At 38.0% G+C, this 4,994-nt stretch overlaps 1 pseudogene; it reads right to left on the bottom strand.

Moving 5' to 3' along the window:
* Nucleotides 1-209: 209 nt before the first annotated feature.
* LOC123863290 (microtubule-associated protein RP/EB family member 1-like) lies at nucleotides 210-1,400 on the bottom strand (annotated as a pseudogene).
* Between the last annotated feature and the right edge of the window lie 3,594 nt (nucleotides 1,401-4,994).

Here is a 4,994-nt window from a genome sequence, read left to right as displayed (position 1 = left end):
TAATACTGCTCTGCTACAGGGTAAAAGTTCCTAACTCAAACTCATTGGAAAAGGGGTGAAACTTCTGCAAAGTGCACTTTAAGAAGAGGTACTGTTTGCTCATGAAAAGAAACCAGTAAGTCCTCTAAGAATAATAAAAGGGGGTATTTTACAGTTAAGCACATGATTTGGAGTGAAGAATTCAGATGTTGCCCTGCTGGTCCAGGCTGTTAATACTCTTCTTGTTCCTCCTCTGGGCCCCCTTCATCAGGTATCACAAAGCCTTCGTCTGTGGCAGACAATGTCCACAACCTCTGCAATACAGGGTTGTTTTCCCCCTTGTTTTCCTGGCAAACCCATTCAATGTTCCTTAGCTTTCCAAAGTAGAAATCTCTTTCTTTCTCCAAGTCTTCGATGGTAAACTGACCTGCTGCATCATTTCAGTTGCTTCATCATCCCCATTGCCCACACCAGGATTCTTTTTCACCACACCCAGCCCAGCCTTAGGGGTTGCAGTAGTTCTGCGTGTTGCAGTGGGCCTCTGAGGAGCTGCACTGCTAGAGCTGAGAGATTTCTTCAGTTTGTCCAGACCTGGAGCAACAAGGGAGGGAGCCACTGCAGTTTCTTGACCTTGTCTAGCAGCTACAGGGTCATAGTCTTTTTTTTTTTTTTAAAGATTTTATTTTTATTTATTTGACAGAGAGAGACACAGCGAGAGAGGGAGCACAAGCAGGGGGAGTGGGAGAGGGAGAAACAGGCTTCCCGTGGAGCAGGGAGCCCGATGCGGGGCTCAATCCCAGGACCCTGGGATCATGACCTGAGCCGAAGGCAGACACTTAACAACTGAGCCACCCAGGCGCCCCGGGTCATAGTCTTTTTCATCATAGTTTGCATCAGAAAACTTCTTGAACCACTGAACAAATTCAAAATTGTCTTGAAACTTTCCTTTTACTAATTTGTCCACAGGAATTATTTTGTCAACATCCATTCTCTTAAAACCTGTTTGTGGTATTTTGAAGTTCTGGATGTATTCACGTGCTTGCTCAGCCTGGAATTTCACTTTCTTCAAGGCAATGGATCCAGGGAATAGCATGTCCATAAACTGACAATGGGCAGCCCCTGAGCACAACTGTTCGATCTTCATCAGATTTAGCTGCAGAGACTCACTGATCTAGGCCAGCATGTCATGTAGACTCAGGCTACCACTGGTGACCTGACGTTGAGTATATGTTCATTGACATCTTAGGCTCTTGGCAGGACTGTGTCCACTGCCTGTGCCCGGCTTCAGTTCCATCTTCGCCTCATTCTCCAGCAATCTTTTTGATAAGTCTGGCCAGAGGTTTATCAATCTTACTAATTCTTTCAAAGAACCAGCTCCTAGTTTCGTTGATCTGTTCTACTGTTCTTTTGGTTTCTATTTCATTGATTTCTTCTCTAATCTTTATTAATTCTCTTCTCCTACTGGGTTTAGGCTTTATTTGCTGTTCTTTCACCAGTTCCTTTAGATGTAAGGTCAAGTTGTGTATTTGAGATCTTTTTTGTTTCTTGAGAAAGGCTTGTATTGTTACATACTTCCCTCTTAGGACCCCCTTTACTGCATCCCAAAGGTTTTGAACAGTTGTGTTTTCACTTTCACTTGTTTCCATGACTATTTTTAATTCTTCTTTGATTTCCTGGTTGACCCATTCATTCTTTAGTAAGATGCTCTTTAGCCTCCACATATTTGAGTTCTTTCCAAATTTCCTCTTGCAATTGAGCTCTAGTTTCAAAGCACTGTGGTCTGAAAACATGCAAGGAATGATCCCAATTTTTTGGTACCAGTTGAGATCTGATTTGTAACCCAGTATGTGATCTATTCTGGAGAATGTTCCATGTGCACTCGAGAAGAATATATATTCTGTTGCTTCAGGATGGAATGCTCTGAATATATCTGTAAAGTCCATCTGGTCCAGTGTGTCATTCAAAGCCTTTGTTTCCTTGTTGATCTTCTGCTTAGATGATCTGTCCATTGCAGTGAGTGGGGTGTTAAAGTCCCTGACTATTACTGTATTATTGTCAATGTGTTTCTTTAATTTTGTTATTAATTGGTTTATATAATTGGCTGCTCCCATGTTAGGGACATAAATATATACAATTGTTAGTTCTTGTTGGATAGACCCTTTAATTATGATACAGTGTTCTTCCTCATGTCTTTTTACAGTCTTTAGTTTAAAATCTAATTTGTCTGATATAAGGATTGCTACCCCAGCTTTCTTTTGATATCCATTACCACCATAAATGGTTTTCCACACCTTCATTTTCAATTTGGAGGTGTCTTTGGGTCTAAAATGAGTCTCTTGCAGACAGTGTATCAATGGGTCTTGCTTTTTAATCCAAGCTGATACCCTGTGTCTCTTGATTGGGGCATTTAGCCCATTTACATTCAGAGTAACTATTGAAAGATATGAATTTAGTGCCACTGTATTACCCATAAAGTCACTGTTTCTGTATATTGTCTCTGTTCCTTTCTGGTCTGTGTTACTTTTGGACTCTCTCTTCACTTAAAGAATCCCTTTTAATATTTCTTGCAGGGCTGGTTTAGTAATCACAAATTCTTCTAGCTTTCATTTGTCCTGGGAGCTTTTTATCTCTCCTTCTATTTTGAAAGACATCCTAGCTGAATAGAGAATTCTTGCCTGCATATTTTTCTCATTTAGCACTCTGAATATATCATGCTATTCCTCTCTGGCCTGCCAGGTCTTTGTGGATAGGTCTGCTGCCAGTCTAATATTTCTACCCTTGTAGGTTATGGATCTCTTGTCCTGAGCAGCTTTCAGGATGTTCTCTTTGTCTCTGAGATTTGCAAGTTTCACTATTATATGTCAGGATGTTGACCTATTTTTATTGATTTTGAGGGGGGTTCTCTGTGCCTCCTGGACTTGAATGCCTGTTTCCTTCTCCAGATTAGGGAAGTTTTCCATTATAATTTGCTCCAGTATACCTTCTGTCCCTCTCTCTCTCTCTTTCTTCTTCTTCTTCTGGGATCCCAATTATTCTAATATTGTTTCACTTTATGGTATCACTTATCTCTCAAATTCTCCCCACATGATCCAGTAGTTGTTTATCTCTCTTTTTCTCAGCCTCTTTATTCTCCATCATTTTGTCTTCTATATTACTAATTCTTTCTTCTGTATCACTTATCCTAGGGGTCAGAGCCTCCATTTTTTATTACATCTCATTAATAGCCTTTTTTATTTTGAATTGATTAGATTTTAGTTCTTTTATTTCTCCATAAAGGGATTCCCTAGTGTCTTCTATGCTTTTTTTCAAGCCCAGGTAGTATCTTTATAATCATTATTCTGAACTCTAGTTCCAACATCTTACTTATATCTGTACTGATTAGGTCCCTGGCAGCCAGTACTGCCTCTTGTTCTCTTTTTTGGAGGTGAGTTTTTCCATCTTGTCATTCTTGCAGAAAATAGTTGCTTTTCTATTTGTAGAGTTGCAGCTATCCTTTTCTTAGATCTCTGGTTGAATTCAGAATGATTTGATAGCTATCTAGCTGAAGTCCTGGGACCAGATTAAATTAAAGTCTCCTACTCCCAAGATATGTGATTGTTAATGTTTTGTGCCTCAAGGCAGTTTCAGAAAGTTGACCATGACGGAAGGAACAAGGTATCCACTTTGGAGAGCAGTGTAGATAAGTGAATTTAAGTACAGAGTGAAGCCAGGCAACCTGGATTTGTATCCAGGATGTGTCACTCTAGCTGTGTGCACTTTAGCAAGTTACTAAAGCTCCTAGTGGCTTTAGTTTTCCTATCTATAAAATGGGAATAACAATATCAACCTCATTAGTTTCTATGATGATAAAATGGATCAATATATGTAAAAAAATATGTAAAATACTTATGAATAGTAAATGCCATTTTACCTTTAGCTGTTTTTCTTTGCTGCCAAGTGGTAACTTACCATCTATATGACCCAAGGAGAGTCATTTAACCTCCCTAGAGCCTCAACTTTTTTATTGCTGAGATGAGGAGACATCAACCTGTTAGTGCTATTGTGAAGATTGATTGAGATATACATAAAGCCAGTAGTCTGACGCCTGACCCATGGTAAGGATTTAACAAATTGTCATCCCTTTACTTTTCTTTTTTCCTCTTAGTTACTGCTAATATCCACCCCTGCCGCAAATTTCTAAATAGGCAACTATATTGTTAGAATATGGTGGAATTCACCCAATGAGCAAATGCATTCTTTAAACATATTTATACATATGTATGTATACAAATAAAACATTTAAATATGTATATTTACATGTATTCATGCCCATTCAAAAACACTGTACTTGCCAATCACACTGTGTGCATATTTTATTACAGAAAAGTTGAAGAAAATCATATGAGATTACAAAATGTATATATGAAATATCATGTAACTAGACCTATTTCTCATCTAATAAGTTAAACATAATCTTGCTGAAAAGTGGTCTGGTATTTCCCATGTCTGTTTCTTAACTGTGTAAAAAATTCACTATCCCTTTGAGTAACATTTACTTTTAAAGTAAGGAGAGAAAACCTGAACTTGACTTAGAAATTAAGCAATAAGCCATCTGCCTAATTACCCACAGGGACTTACAGACCATTCCAGAATATCATTCTGTCTGGGAAGTTCTCCTTCTAACAATATTTATATTTCCTTTGAATACTATTTTTAGGTCATAATGTTTGTCAAATTATAGAAAATTGAGCCTCAATTTCATCTCTAAAATAAAGGAAATAGAAAATATGATCTCTCGGGTCTTTTCTAGTTTAATTTTCTATGATTTTATGATTCTCTGGAGATTTGTTTCACTAGAAATGGTTGGGAGAGGGTGAAAGAAGAAAAGAGAGTGTGGACAAGAACACTGGTAAATTTTAAAGTGGAGTGACAGCCAAGTTCAAAGTCTACTAACAAAATATAATATTGAAAAAATATAATACGTCATATCACTTTATTGTTGCCGCCTCTCCAATAATGATAGGAAATCTACAACT

The sequence above is a fragment of the Mirounga angustirostris genome, unplaced genomic scaffold (genome assembly GCF_029215605.1).
Source record: "Mirounga angustirostris isolate CCGP_5_RB_7025 unplaced genomic scaffold, mMirAng1.0.hap1 SCAF_1, whole genome shotgun sequence".
In the NCBI taxonomy this organism is placed as follows: domain Eukaryota; kingdom Metazoa; phylum Chordata; class Mammalia; order Carnivora; family Phocidae; genus Mirounga; species Mirounga angustirostris.
Note: the sequence above shows the minus strand (reverse complement) of the source record. Positions and strands in the feature narration are given on the sequence as shown.